This window comes from Paralichthys olivaceus, chromosome 9, assembly GCF_024713975.1.
Source record: "Paralichthys olivaceus isolate ysfri-2021 chromosome 9, ASM2471397v2, whole genome shotgun sequence".
NCBI classification, from domain to species: Eukaryota; Metazoa; Chordata; class Actinopteri; order Pleuronectiformes; family Paralichthyidae; genus Paralichthys; species Paralichthys olivaceus.
In genome coordinates, this window is record NC_091101.1 from 18,036,735 (window position 1) to 18,053,695 (window position 16,961).

The following is a 16,961-nucleotide window of genomic DNA, read 5'->3' on the forward strand; positions in this document are numbered from 1 at the left end:
AAAAGGGCTGTGGTGTAAAGCAGCAGAAACACAACATGCTCCAGCTGAAACACTTAAATGGATCCATTAAAACCCTCATTGCACACACACAAACACACACCTGTGATGTGGAAGTGGGACACCTTGTCTTTTCTGTCTGTTATAAACTCAATCATTAGTTCTACAATCAAAAATCTCATTTGGAACACTGGTGGGCTGTGACCAAGACATTAGATAAAGGGCCACGCCACTGATTTTACACAGAAGGTCTGTTACAAAGAGCGTGACTAAGGCTTTACTCACACAGAAAGGTTTTTACACACAGGAGGTGTAGGGGCTGAAAGAAGCAGATATCTAGGAGACAGACCGTGTCCAGGTGCATGATGGGAATAATAAGATACAGAGCTTTGACAGCTTGACTTGTAACGGGACTAAAAGTAAGGATCTCAGCGTCTCTAGGTTCAATTATGACCATTTTTAAATAGCTGTTTCTTGTGACTCCTCTATCCTTTGGGTATAAGCACTTGAAATACTGATTATTTTTATTATTGATTAATCTGAGATTAAATCTAGATTGTTTGATTCATTCTTTGGCACAAGCAAAAAGTGAAAGTTCAAAGCTTCAAATCCCAAAATATTTAATTTACTATGATATAAAACCAAAGGTAGCACCTGTTCTGACACATGGCAACCAAAATATTTAACATTTATGCTATAATCACTGAAGAGACTATTGCAAATTTACTATGGCTGCAACACTAATAGAAACATGGTACAACACCAAATTACAAATCGTAAATCCTTTCTTTCTTTTGCCACTGCCACTTTTTTTTATAGTTTTCAAAATGAAACTACAACACAGAAAATGAAGTGTGAAGGCATTGCCATTGAGACTAATTGACTGAGAGCTGATATTGACTTATCGTCTTAAAGCTCTGGTGTCATGCATGGGTCAGATTCTGGCTCCGGTTCAAGATGAGAAACACTGCTATTGATCAGCAGGTGATGTGAGTCATGCCGCATGATTTCTAATGCTGCAAGCTGTAATATAATGAAGGATGGAGGATATTAGGTTTATTCTTAGTATCTCTTCATCTCAGCTGAATGGGACATCTGGCCCTCTAACAACACAACCATAATATCATGAAGAAATGGATACTGTATCAAGAATCTCTCTCGTCAATGCCATTTCCTAGTGCAGTAATGTGGCCTTGGCTACATTGGAAGCACAGATGCATTATATGTGTCTTCAGTAATAACTAAATAAAAGTGCATCGCTTTTAGAGCACTGAAAAGGCCAGACTTTGTTTATTCTAAAAACAACACAACAGTATTCTTATCTGTTGCACATACTCTACAGCGCAAATGCACTTGGCAGTGATTGAATCAAAGCCAGCATTGCTTGCTGAAAATAGCTCTTTGCTGCACATACATGGCCATCAAATATTTAATAGACCATAGTGTAGTTGACAAGGACTCATGCTGCAGTGGAGCAAATGAAAAACACAGCTATTTATTTCAGGGGCATTTGCCGAAGCGACCTCTATGGTTTGTTTTCTTCAGACTATACAGAATTCAAGTTAGCAGCAGCATAGACAAGAATATACACATGCACACTTATTTATCTCTGCTGGATTTGAATAACTGTTGGCTGCATTCTGCCGAGAATCAAGTGGGACACTAAACGTCAGGTGAAGCCTACTTTACTCTACTCAACAGCGTATGCATCAGAACTGATAACTCTGATGAAGCAATTAAGGAGTTATTGATACAACTGTTCCTCATGAAACAAATATAAAAAACAACCAATAGCCAGCATCACAGGGGATTTCCTGCTTCATCTGATAGATACATTGCAGTGTTTGTACACCAGCCTCTCTACCTTGTTTTCCCTATCAAGCTGTGGATGTTGTCATGGTTATTATCTGCAACATGGTGAAGCAGTTTAGTGTTGTGTGGCCTTGGCTTGTGCTCATCAGAGGTGGCTGTTCAAACACAAACAAACACCCAAACAGCTGTGAGGCCATAAACAGAGGGAAGAACACAATAATCTCTCTGTGCAGGTGGAGGAAGATGTAAGTAGCAGCAGTCCATTCAACAATAAATGAACGAAATCAATGTCACCATATTTTTAAAAAGGAATTAGACTGGAGGTCAACCTGAGACAGAGGAATTCAGTCTGCCTCTCCAGCTGCTCCCCTTCAGGCCTCACAGTGTAGCGTGTTCTGGAAAACTGTGGCGACGCAACGAGCGGTTTTCAGTTACAGAACCGTTTTCACACGAGGATCATCAGCAACTGGTACTTTCCCACTCCTCACATTGCCCCCTTCCCATAGCTGCCATTCACTATCACATGATATCATTAATATTACGGCTTTTAGCTGCTGTCTTATGTCCAGGTGAAAAGGATCAACTTGCCGTCGTGTCAGAACAATTTGATGTAGTTTTGTGCCAAATTATATCACCAACTTTTCTCCAGTGGTTTGGGTCTTTAGTCCAAGTCCAAAATGGGTGCACTTGATTTGCTTGATAGTCCTGGAGCGGACTCAAGTCTGTTGAAACTGAAAACTGTCATGTCTTACATAGAACAAGTACATGTGCCATATGATTTTAGACTGCATTGGTGCATTTGGCATCAGAATAACAACTAAAATTAACTTTTGCGGATGCTGCCACAGAAAGAATACATATTTTAACATGTTTTAACCTACTTAAGATGGATTTATAGATGTGAGAAAAGGGATTAGGGTAAAGCTATGAAGCCTGAAGCATATAACCACGAAGTAGCTGACATGCGTCTCATAGCTAGATGGGATGATTCTGCATGAAGACCAGAGGAACTGTGGTAGAGCAGCTTGAGCGGTTTCTGTTTTCTCCTACAAAAAACACCTTTAGGGAAGTTTTGCTGCTTTCTATGGCAAAGCCATTACTACTGCAAACCATATGCTCAAGTGATTGTCTCTCTCTGTGAATGAAAGAACATAAATGCAGCGATTGCACGTATATGCTGAACTGTAAATCAAACCCAATGTCATCTACACATGAAGTCCTGTAAACTCTGTTTTAGTCAAGTATACAGGTAATTCAACTTCAGATACCAGTTGATGGGTTTTGTCACTGAGAATACATTAGTGTCTAAAGTTTATAAAAAGGTTGTTTGAATACTTCACTGTGTGAACTGTTCTTTTGACACATCAGACTGAAATATAAGGCTATTTTAAGACGCCTGCTAGAAATGCCTGGATGCCAGTAATCTCTGGACAAATGTTGACAATAAAACTACCAGCACCCTGGTTGGTCACCTGTTGGTGGAGCAAGTGCTCGTAAATTATAGCAACGGTGTAGATTTCCATTTACCACTTGTTGTGTGTGTGTGTTGTCGGTCGTCAGTATATGGGAAGTGTGGGTGGTTTGATAATGCTGAGTAAAGCAACTGACTTAAGCAGTTCCTGTGTAATTGTAATCCCTCTGATCAGGCGCTCTGTAAACACCAGATAGTAAACCTATCCCGGAGCGTCGGACACACACATGCGCACTTTTTCTCTCGTTTTCTCTCTTGCACACACCTGGCACCTAGTCCTCTGTGGAGCTCTCATATGTGAATTGTCCTTAAAAACCAAAGCGTTTACTGCTATGATGGCTGAAAATGTTTTTATAAATGAGTGCCCATTTGCAGCACTTGTGTTTTTGATTGGTCACCATCTGCAGGGCTTAACATGATGACCCTCCTCATTCATCCCAAATTCGCAGAAATGGTGCCCCTTGCCCTATTTATGGTCATGACCCAGTGTGAATCTTGTAAAACCCTCAGTCAGGATCAGAGTGTGAGGGAGGCGGGGAAGACTCTGCTCCGCGTATCATTTTTAAATCCGTTGAGTGCAGTGCCTGCGTGAGAAGGATGGTATGAACTCTTTTTTTGCTGCATCGCTCTCAGTTTTGCCAGAAGCTTCTGCTGCTGAGATACCCCCACCCCCCCACCCCCACGTTCGCTCTTTTTTGGTTTGTAGCACTGAGTGGTGGTGGAAGCAAACGTTAGCTAAACTTGCTGTGCCTCTGTAAGGCATTTATAAAAGATACACAGCTACATGTCTGGATGGCCTGACTTCATAATTCATGTCCTCGTGTAGAGCTAAATCCTACAGCGCCCCTCCCCCCATGTACTTCTCAACTGTATAATGGGTTCTGTTAGTCTTAAAACGCTGGTAACATCAACTAATGCCCAGCCTACCCCCTCCACACACACACACACACACACACACAAGGAAACACAGACGTGCACACTATAACAACCAGGGACAGAGTCAGAACCAGAACTGCACTCAACTTAGAATTGCAGCTCTTTGTAGCCATTCTTTATTTATCACACTGTCCTGTGGTCCAAACGTTACATCTTGCCTGTAACATGCTCTGTGTGCTAACTTGGAAGGATGTTGTACATTATATTCTACTTATAAGTTTTTTTTAAAATTTCAATATCATCAACAATATATTTATGTATTACTAATACAGCATCTGCTACCACTACTTTTATTGATAATATTACCAATAAAAAAAACGTATTTAATCTAGCCCTCTTAAAACATAAAAGGTGCATGAAAAAGTAGCTATGTAGAAAAAGAGAAGCTTAAAAACAGAACATAGTATGACACAAAAGGATATTAAAACTGAAAAACATTTAAAAAGGTGTTTAAGATTACAATGAAAGATAAGACAGGGTTGAAATAATTGAAAGAAAGACCATAACAATAAGATTTGAGCCATTTTTTTAAACAGAGGATGGAATTACAATATGTTCAATGTAGTGTTGAAGGTTTGATACAAATCTTTGGTGGAGAATCACAGAAGCTGCTCCACTGAACAGACGGCTGCAGAACTCATCAGGTGTGATTTGCTCTGTGCCCTTCTGGTGATGTGTTTAATTTATTCTCCTGTTGTTCCACATTCATTCTAGGGGGACACATTATCAATTAACATCTAGAGCTATTAGGGGAAGTCAGACGTGCCCTAAAGTTGGTGGCGTACAGGCTTGTGTGTGCATGTGTTTGGACAGCCTTTGCTGGAGTGAATTAGTGTTAAGTCTGAGAGAGTGCCACTTTAGATAAGTCCAGAGCAGATGACACGTTGCAGGGGTTAAGTTGGGTTTGTTCACAAATACACAAGTTACCCAAAGAATGTGCACACAAGAAATTCACAGTTTATCCTTTGATATAAAGTGCTTAATTTAGCATTAGCAATGGTGGACAAAATATAAATTAATATAAAGCTGCATGTCGTACGGTCACTTCTGTTAGTGTTGGTCATTGTTTATAATCTGAAATCTTTGTATGCACATTGTACATAAACACAGAAACACAAACTGAGGCACATGTGTGCATGCACAGTGTCCAGCCGCCCTGAGGCCCATGGGGCAGATGGACTCCCTGGACAAGATCTGCCTACACACACTTCAATATGCACTGTGATATTTGTTATATTAGACACACATACACACATGTACACACACAAGCAATTTTGCGAGTCAGTTCTGAGAAACATGGAAAGCAAGATGACCAGCGATCATGACCTCACTGTCAACAGCAGATTGGATATTATGGTCATTGCTGACATGCGTGTTACATGCCCACGTTATGGTTCGGTCTCATCAAAGTGACAGATCCAACAGGCCAGCCTGTTGTTTTCATGGTACATGGACAGAGGTCGTGGACTATTTCACCAGGATGGCAAAATGAGAGTCACCTATATGGACATTTCCTGCATGGTACTAGAATATACAAAAATACATTGTGTGACAGAAACAAATTATATTGTTTCAGACAGAAATCTGATTGGTTAACTGAACATAGTTGATCCTGAAGAAGCCACAAAGAAGCCTCTGTTGTGATCCTGCTACAGTCGACACGATTTCTCTGTGAAGCTGTGTGTCGCCATGTTGACTGACATGGCCTTTAGTCTGCATCGCTGTCTCTGAGGACACCCAAACTATTCTGGCGTCTCCCATCACCACTTTTCATTGTCCCCGTTACCCCCCCTTTCTGACCATTCGAGTATGTGTATGTGTGTGTGTGTGTGTGTGTGTGTGTGTGTGTGTGTGTGTGTGCGTTGGGCACATGATAGGTTAACAGCTGGGATGATTTGGCTACTGAGGTATGAAATGTTCAGGCCGTGGAACAGCTGCGAGAGAACAGTACCCATCCAGTGTCAGACACAATACTCAGAAAATGTTCTTTTAAAAATGACAATGACGATGCATCTGTTGTAGTTTGTTTTGTTCTATGACACAGGAAGTTAATTCTCCATACAATTTTTCAACAGCTGCAGAATATCAATCAATTTAAAAATTTTATTTTTATTCACAAATCACAATTTGTGTCATTGGTGTAACATCCGCTGTCCCTCAACAAGAGTCAGGAAAATCTACCTAAAAAACCCTACGAACCTCAGACAGAGCCGCATGTGAGGGATCCCTCTCTCTGAACAGACAGACGTGCAATAGATGCCTCGTGCAGCTGAACACATCAACTAAATTACAATATTTACAACATTGATTGGAAGAAACTGTTTTAACCCTAACCCTAAAGTATTTATACATGAGAAAACGTCTGAAAGAAATGAAGGGAGCAGCAATGACAATTGAAATGGAGGAGTTATAGTCAGTAATGGTAGAGTATGTGAGTAGGCATGTTGTATATCAAGTCTTGTTGTAATCACAGTCCATGATCAGGATCCACCATCACAACAGATCTTTTTTTAATAGAATTTATTAATTCTAATTAAATGCATTTCTGGGGTGTTTTCAAGTCTTATCTACAATTCTGACAATTTTGTCCATGTTGCAGTAAATGTAAGAAGGATTAGCTGCAAAAGACGAGCTTGTGTGAATAGTGAGATGTAATAAAAATGTGTGAAAAGCATGAATAACAAAACACATGCAAGAAACACATGATTAGTGAGTTAATGAATGAACTCTTTTGTCACTTAAGTTCAGAATCTGTCATCTCAGAGAAGAGACTAGAAAACAGATCTCACTTGTCTCATTTATTTTCTGTCTTTCTTTTCTTTCCTGTAACAGCCTTTTTACTGCGGATTGGACAAAGCGAAATAAAAGCTCAGATCACAACTATGTGTGTGTATGTGTGTGTGTGTGTGTGTGTGTGTGTGTGTGTGTGTGTGTGTGTGTGTGTGTGTGTGCGCGTGGATTTGTCCCTCTTAAAATGCATCATCACGAAACTGAGCCATCAAACACTAATCCTGTATATTTGGTGATTCAGATAGCGTTGGCGTTAGCTGTTCCTAAATCTCCTCCCTCTGAATGCCTGGATTTGAATCCTTTATGTAATCTTGCATCAAGGCCAAGCTAGTTGGGACTCCAGGGTCAATTGGAATTGAAAGTGTGTTCATGACTTGGTAATATAGCAGAAGCGTTAGCCATAATACTGCCATAATCCTTTTGTCTGAGAGTGTATTTTTTTATTCAATTATTTTATGTAGTAACGTCATGCAGGGCTAATGTTTGATCTTCTTGCTCTTGTTCTTTTCCTTGACTGGGGCCGGACGTCTCTGTTCCAATGGCCTCGCAATGTTTACCTGATTTTATCTCATTTCTATAGATGAAGTCATTAATGTGATGCCTCATGTAAAAATCATGCTATTATACATAGCTGCATTATTATTTGAATTCTGCAGTTGTCCATAGCCAGTGTGGAGAGTTTATCAAGTGTTTATTGGTGGTTATTAGTTGGTTCATCGAAGGGTTTTATTGTTCCCTGGAGTTCATCTTCATCTGCCAGCAAAGATAAATTATAATCTCCCAGTCAGGGTTAGGGTTAGGGTTTAAGCCATAAAAAATAATAGAAAACATCTTTACGCAAGCAAATAGGAACAAATTCAGACCAACACACAAAGGAAGGAATGTTAATAATAGGCCAACTGGAATATGTGTATAGTTCCCATGAACCAGAAAAACTGTAGAAATAAACTATATGCACTAGAATTATGAGCCTTGAAATAATTAATGAAAGTGCACAGGAACTACAATAATGTAAGATCCCAGTGCTCTATTTTAAAATGAGATATACATAAATTCAACAACGTTGTTTTAATTTTTTAACGACAATCCTTTAAAATTATACATCTTAATATCATTGGAACTTAAATCAATTCTAAAAGAATCTGTTAGGAAAACAGGCCCTTTCTCTGTAAAATATTGATGGGTCATTAATTAGAGATTTTAAGACAGTCAGTGAAATCTCTGCAGGGCTGAGACTCGTACTAATGCTGTTTTAATGTCACCCTCCCTTTTCTCTGCTCCACCTTTAGTCCTGTTCTACAAAACTGCATACACGCCTTCACCACCCCCTCACCCTCTGTTACACTCCCTCCTATGATGAACAGGAAAGGCTGTAAATGTGCATTAATAAACTGCAGGGGTGAGTGGTTTGGATGTCCATCTGGGAAGGATGCAATCTTGTTGGCAGAGGAATTTGTGGAGGGATTTGCTCTCTGAGTCATTCCTAGTTTTTTTTAAATCACTCTTGTACTGAAGTTTTAGTCAAATTGTCAAATCAGATAGTAGACAGGTAGAAGAAATATAGAGAGGGAAAAACAAGTAAGGATCATTGAAGTTTTTGTTGTCCGGCAGAGCTGAGGTGTTAGCAACACTGAGTGAGAACCTGTCAACAACACATTTACTTGTGGCGATGGATGGGAGAGGAATGTCACTTAGTCAGCTGCTCACTGAGACGTCAGTAAGTGCACTATGGGTTGTGACAGGACAGAAGGTCAGGGACAGTCACTGCTGCCGCTCACATCATGCTCTCATGTTCCCATCTTACAGTATAATGCTATTCGTTGCAACAAAAACAGAGTTCACATTTAATGTAGCATTCAGTGGGTTGAACTAAGTGATTTAACGTCAAATCTGATGCCGTTCCACAGTTTGTAATGTGTCAGCAGATTGGTCTCTGACTTTTATGCTCGGATTCAGACTCTGAGTCTCTCTCGCTGTGAGCTGCAGGTCTCACACTGAGTTCACCTCCTGTTATGCAACTCACCACGACAGTGTTCTGTTGGCACGGAACATTTTCTGTTGAGCACTTGAGGCCACTCCTACCCCTGGGCCACCGGAGGACATGCATGTGAGTTTACTTCAAAGTGGTTGATACATTACTACAGTGCAGTAGCTATGGAACATTTACTGGTAAATAATTTTGCTCTCCCCAAGTTGTGAAATATGCTTTTATGAAGCCAGATACTTTAATACATCTTTCTAGTCAACTATCTCAAAGTTAATTTGTATTTAAATCTTGGCTGAGATTTGAATTAAAATCCATATTGCTGTACGTGGCATATGAAGCAACAAATGTGCAGCTTGGAGTCGAGTGTGTTATTTCACCTTTAAAAAAGCAGAATGTGCCATTTAAATGTCAGTTTTCTTGAGGGATTGTGGATTGTGGTGACTTCATCATCTGTAAAGTTTACGTTTCTGAAGGCTAATTCCAGGAAGAACAAGGCTTAATGATGGCAACACCATCAACAGCCATTTCCAGCAAATTACACATTATTACATGATTGTTGTATCAACTCTCACTGTGTCAGTGTCACGGTTAATCTTCGCACATAAAGGACACTATCAGTAGTTGTCGAACCACAGTGACATGTACAGGTGATGTTTGACATCTGACAGCAAGCCCAGAATCTACATGAATAGAACGCATAGGAATCATATGGGCCTTTGAATTGGATTTGACATATATCATAAGCTACTTGGCATCACTTACTGCTCAGGCTTTGTTGATCCTTTTAAACTTGAACCTCTTCCCACTGTGTTTCAGTCTTTCAGATCTCAGAGGCCTAATGATCGGCAGGCTGTAGTACATGCTTCACAATCCTATTTGCTCTTGTCAGCTGTTAATTGCCATGGAAGGAATCCTTAGCATTAATCCGCCTTAGCAGGAGTGAGTGTTTGATCCTTGTCTGTTGACCGTTATCCTTGAAACATTTGAATCCATGATAAGGATAGACGTTGTGTGCATGACATGCCAACATACTCTTTTGCATGGGGTTTATCATCAAGGCATACAGGGCTACATTACAAAGAATTATAACACAATGTCAATACGCAAGATTTAATGCTCAGACTATAGCCATCTGTGGATGCTCTGCTTCGATAATTAAATTTTATACCAAGTCGCATCTCAGCAAACGTCACATTAAGTTTGTGCGTTTCATGGTTTTTATGTAAATGTTTGTATCGGGATGTTTTTATGTGTCGTTGAGTTATATCTGCTTTCACTCAGCCATTAAAATGCAAAGTTGTACATTAAAGTAACATAAAACAGTTTGTGTGTGTGAAAGAAATAGCAAGTGAATGAGTTCACTTCCAAACAGTATTTTTGTAATAATATTGATTTTCTCAGTCTGGCATATTTTCAAGATGACTGATGCATTCCAGGGTTTCAAATCTCCAAAACGAAACGACTGGGTACAAAAATAGTTTTCAGGATGAAAACCTGAAGAAAGAATAGTTTTTTAATAAATATTCTATAATTAGTCGATATAAATAGATCTTGGTTTGTAACTGCATCAGAGAGAGCTGTCGAGAAGAATCACAAAGCTGAGGCAGAACTCAGGAGGGGATAAGATCACAATTAAATTGTCAAACACAGAGTTCTCAATAGACATGTTAACGTGGACAAGAATATTCCGATATCAACCTGATTAAGACAACAGTCTGAATAAGCTGCCAGGTAGGGATAGCATTTTCTGATTCACCGAACCCAAATGTATGCTGAATAAGCAATTATCCAATTAAGACATGTGGAGTCAATAAGGTCAGGTTGGATTACTGCTGTCCATGTAATCATATCGTCACTGTGAGGTCCACAAACCTGTACGTTGTGCGAGGCCTTAGCCTTCTGAAGATGTTAACCGCTATTTTTAGATGTGGCACTGGATGACGAGTGTTAAATGGAATGTGTGTGCCCATTCAGTGTTTTTGACCCCATCTCACAATTTCATAACTGAGTGGCCCTCTAGTATAATTACTCCCTGAAAAACAGAATAAACTGGAGACCAATTCATAAAGTTGACCTTTTGGCAGAGAAGAGCCTCTCTTTGGCGTTTGAAGTGTTTTAAGAGTGATATTATATAGTTCTACCCCAGCCCTCAGCCCCCAGCCACCACATATGCACACAAACAAGCTCGTAAACAGATGTAATATCACATACATCTCTTACTCATCACGTGGGAGTGTGAGGACTGTTAACCCTGAGGCTGACGAGGTGTCAGAATGAGGCAAAGTGAGCTCTCTGCAAGGCCACTCTTTGATGCTGGATCAATACTTTTTCAGGTAAGCGGTATATGTGTCTATCACTGGGCCCTCAACAACAGTTTCATCACATTCATCTCTGCAGACGTGTTGTATTGGCAGGCAGCAGCATTACTCGTGCTCCCTTCCACCTGCTCAATCCATTCCTCTGCAAGCAAACATGCACGCATGCACACACGCCATACACGCACGCACACACACACGCACACACACAGAACAAGAACGTCAATGGTAAAATGTTGCCATAAAAAGATTGATTTGTGTCACAACAAAATAAAAGAGAGCATAATATGAAGCAATAGAGTTTTTTTGGTCACATGATAAAGATCATCATATTGCACAGCCCAAATCTTAAAGTTTAAATATATACCTCAGATTATTTGATGAGGAATAAAACATGCAACATTCACAAACAGAGGGTGCAGTTGCTGTCAAAGAAATGCCTCCACACATAAGTTCCTAATCCTGCATTAAGAAAGTGCCTCTGACTTTGAACAAGGACCATCTGTGGAAACTGGTGGCTGGCAGCTCACAGTGCAAAGGACACTGCATGAAGTCCACCTCTACAGATGGTTTAAAAAGAAGAAATCCGTTGCTCACAATATTGTAAATTTTGCCAAAGAATAAAAAAGGAGGCCTGATGAATATTGGCAGCACAGTCTTCGGTCAGATGAGGGACCAGCATGTTTGGCATTGACCTGACCAGGACCACAACAGTGTGCTGACTGTGAAACATGGAGGTTGGAATCTGCTGATACAGGGAGTATGAGTGCCAATGATGTGCTGGGAAATGATTTTAAATGCTGTAAGAAAAGATGAACAAGCTTGACTGGAAAGGAATTTTCCAACATAACACTGATTCCAAACACAAGAAAGAAAAGCAGAACAAATTCTAAACTATGACCTGACCAAGAATGTAACCCTAAAAAACATAGGCAATATTTTAGAGTGGAGGGCAGAGAAGCTTGGACTGATGAATGATCTCTTTACAGATTTGTGCAAGATCATTCATGCCCAGAATCAAATATATGGTATTTATGAGGACATCTGAAATCTACCAAATGAAGGTTTGCTGACTTTTCTAGCAGCTGGTTCTTTGTTTTTGGTATTTTCACTATAGTTTAAATAATCAAACATTTCTGTTTTTCAAATTAATGCCCATCTTTCTTCTGTGGCTTTGAAGAAAAGGTATTAAATGGAGACAGTTTGTAATGACTTAACGTTTTAGTGATACTGACCAGGGGGTGTACTTAGTGTTGTTGAATGCTGTGAATAAGATAAGAGGCTTGACTGCCCTCTGAGGCAGATTCATAGCTTCTTTACATACTGCATATCAGCGTAAATGAATTGCTTTGGTGCACAGAGCTCGACTGGAGCCGTGATGACATTCTTGTGCTGCATTTGATTTATTGCGAGCATCGATGGAAATATGCATCTTTTATGCATCATACTTTTTCTATCCTAATGAAACTAAGACTCTCAAATATGTGTAATACATTAGTAACGGAGCATGCACAAGCTTGGTATTTTACATTTGGCTAAACCTAAAGGGAGCTGTGTTTTACACTGCCATAAAGCTAATAGCCATAATTAAAAATAATAAAGGAGGTATACTATAGCCCTAAAAAAATTCTAATTTATTTTAATTTACATCTTTCTGCTTACAAAAGGCCAAAATATCAGTCCCATGCTATCAGGTCACACAATACGTTTCTATTTACAACAAAAAAGGACAACACAACAAGCGGGAGAAAGAGACAAAGAAGGAGAGGGAGAGAGAGATAAGCAATGAGCTCAGAGAGATAGAGCGTGAATAAAAATGCAAGCTCATTCTGTGTTTCAAAGAAAACCTCAAGTCACTGTCTCTGGTACCTGCAAGGTGACTTACAACCAGAATAAAACTATTCTTTCTCGAGACGGAGCCATGCTGAACCAAAGGCTTCCCAGAAGACAATGTGCTAGATTCTGCTCCTTGTAAAATCACATCGAGGCCAGGCTATTTTCGAAACACAAACCTTAGGCTACAGACCTGTTTCTGTGCTTAATTCTGATTCTAATTTAGTGAGTATGCCATTTGTCAAGTCATGATGAAAGCGTTCCACTTCCTTGATGGATATATCTGCCATGGCTGGAGTAAATTGTACAGATTGCACCTCATAAAAGGACGTGTAGTTCATTTCTCCGGAGCATGCAGTGCTTCAGTTGATTGCACGCGTCCTTGAACCCCATTCGTACATGACATCGGTGGTATTTGTGAGCCTGGGTGTCACTGATGACGCCTTGACACATTAAGCCTGCTCACCCAACCAACAGATGTATCCACACATGAACAAACGCACAGCAGTCATTGCATATCACTGGCTTTATACTCCAGGTAAATAGTGGCCACGCAGATAACACATCTTCCATACTGTCGCCATAAAACCTGAACATGCCCGGTCATTCAAATGAGGCTTTAAATAGATGAGCAACTACCTGAAGCAAGATACATCTCACACACCCCCACTCCTCCTATTTTTACCCATTTCTCCTTACTGTAAGATTTATTCCTGTCACAGGGGCAAGGACATCCATTGCAGTCTTCTGAAGGTCCAGTGTGGCAACACTGGTGCCTGTAGATCACTGCCTATCATGGACCTGGCTGACAGCTCACTCTGAGTGGCTGCTGCTCTGATAGAGTGAGGTCCCACGCCCTGTTGTGCCATCCATCATGAATCCTTCAATCCCAATATACGTTCTACATCAAGGCTAGGACAAGGATGAAGGAGACAGGCCATAAAAGATGGTGCCCACCTCTCCCCTTCTCGTCCTCCCAGTCCTACCGTCATTCAGTTTTATAACCTCTGATGAGGCGGTGGTTAGCGGCCTCGTTAATAAATGGCGACTGGAATCAGGCAGTTATTGAAGTTCTCAAAAGTCGATTCCTCCATCTTCCACACTTGCATTTCCCGCCCAATCAATGGGTTCACTGAGGAATACTTAGTAGCAGACAGGATGGTGAGGATGACAGACTGTAAGCAACTCCAGGGTGCATTAATGTTTGTGTGCCTGTGAGCAAAGTGGAGTTCAATCCTTTGTCATCTAACCTGTGGAGGTGTCTCAGTAACGCATGTCTGGTGCAGATGAGACAAACTCTTTGTTTGGTTTGTTTGGAGGGCAAAAAAACTCTTTTAGGGACAAGAATTTGTTTTTTCCTCTGCTCATCTGTGTTACGTTAACAGTTGTGAAAAGCAGGTTATCTCACTGTGTCCACTGGTTCAAGTACAGTAACAGCACCTCTGCGCCTCAGGAGCAAAAAATACTCCTTGAAGGAAACTATAGCTCTCTTCTCTGTCATTCCAAAGCACCATTATAGTTTCATGCTGCAGTGGATTGTATCAGTTGAGTTCTCAGAACCTTCTGCTGCTGTGGGAGTGTTAGTGTAGCAGGTTATTTAGGAGCATGAAGGAGGCACTGAGATACTGATAAGTCCTGTAGGGGGAGAGGCATGTGGTTGATTAATTGCACCGGGCGAGGGGCCCTGATTATCTGCTGCCTGTTTGTGTGTGTGTATGTGTTTTATGGGGTAAAAACACAAGAGTCTAGTCTCAGGCAATGGCTGACCTGACGGATAGTGAATCTGCTCCAGAACCATCAGTTGCATTCTGGCCTTCTGGCCTAACTTCGGCGAACTGGATAACTTGCATGCAATTAAACGTCTCTAAATTGAAAAAAATAACCAAGACCTAGTTTGATGACGTTGTAAGCAGCGTGGAATCATTGGAATTGCCCAATGAAAATCTAACTGACGTGACTCAAATCATGTTCACGGATTAGGTGAAGTTGTATGCCTGTGACACAACAAACTGAAATGAATGATCGCGATTAATGAGGGACCAATACAAAGAGTGGAAGGAAAAAAACAGCTGACTGGCTGATTGGCCAGCAGTTTGTTTTTCCTTTGTTATATGTAGGTTGCCCGAAATGAAACGTCCTGTTACCTTGAATAAAATTGGGGATTTCTCTGGGTTTGACCATCATATGAAAAATCAGTTTAATGATGTATTGATACATAGTATATGCTGCCTTGTCAAACTTAAGCTCTTAACAAACCATTCAACGTATTATCAACATAGCAACAAAATTCTGAATTACAGTTTGAAATTTGGATGCAAGACCAATAACAATCCAAAGGACTGATCACTGAGTTGAGATAATATATGTGTAAAGGGTTTTATGAATGAAAGTTGTGCCAATAATAAGCAGTAAGTAGTTTTGGCTCTATATATAATGGTTGGCATCAATAAGTATGAGTGGTGTGTCATGAATGGAGAGCAGAACATTTATGGAGTTTGCTGCTTGCCTGTGAGTTTGCACCCACTCAGGTCAGATTACTTTAGTCCGATATAAAAACTATGCTTACATAAACCATTTTCATCACGTGCATGGACCTAAATCAGTTTTTAATCACTTTGCCTCTGAATTCTAAGAGCTACTTTTCACCGCACAGCTTTACCTGCACATTGGTAGCATGTGTCCAGTGTTCAGTATGCTCTAATTCTGCCTCGTCCCTTTAAAGATCATTTCAAACAATATTAGACCCATGTGCCTCTAATATGTGGTATTGTTTCTTTTCCTTGTGGTTTATTTGAAACACAACGACAGTTGTGTGTGTGTTTCTTGATCTTTTGTTGTGAAGGAAACACTTTGTGCTCTCTGTCAAAATACGGCACATGGGAGTCTGTGTGTGATATTCTGTCAGTGTATTTAGTAGCTTAGTGTATTCTTACAGGAAGTAGAAAGTGAGGCAGCACAGTAACACAGTCGTGATTCATCGCTGAGGATGAAAAGTTTACACAAGATCCTGATATTTTCACACAAAGGAAAATGTGGATATCAGGTCATCAAGCACAACTCTGTGTGTGGGGGAAAATGGGTCATGAGTGAATTTCTTACACCACTGAGGATGCCATTTTTCTTTTGAGTTTAGTGAAACAAAATTGTTTTCGTCATACGTGTTATAAATGGAGTTGTGTATGGTGTGGTGGTGGCTACAAGTCATTTTCACAAAGTAGTAAATGTGTCAGAGGTCTGGCTCTCAAAATCCAGTAGGAAAAGAAGATACAATATATTTGGGCTGATTTGCTTGTAGCTAATCCATCAACACAAAATAGGTCAATGATCGATGCCAAGGCCTGTGCCCAGAAGAGGACAGATGCAGTAGGCCCAACATATACGGACAAAAACACGAGGCTTTTCACAGGATCCCAGTACGGAATCTCTACAGACACGTTGCAGAGGGAAGTTGCAGGAGCTCATATTCATATAACTTTGAGTATAAGCATGACTTCATGAAAGCAAATCGGGCCACCGCAGTGTGACCCAGGGGCCTTTGCATGCCTTTGCATCTGCTTGCCTGCTCATACAGTAAATGGGATGGACATGCGGTGATGCGGGGGGGAGGGGGGGGGCACCATCACACACCACCTGAACTCAGTTTAAGCGATGCTGACTAGGTATATATGGCTGAAGACAGCAGGCTTGCCTTTCCGTCCCACAACCTTTTCCCTCTCTACCAACCTTACAATCGCTTCATTTCAAGTGCAGCGGGTCCTGGTTCAGTGCCTGCTGAAAACCTGCCATAACAATGATTTTGAACGTCAAACTGTTCTTGTTT

The 16,961-nt window shown here is 40.6% G+C and overlaps 1 protein-coding gene across 4 annotated transcripts in view; it reads left to right on the top strand.

Annotated features, from left to right (window-relative positions):
- Window positions 1-16,961, top strand: part of fgf13a (fibroblast growth factor 13a) — an 87,576-nt gene that overhangs the window by 24,411 nt on the left and 46,204 nt on the right. The window lies entirely within an intron of this gene.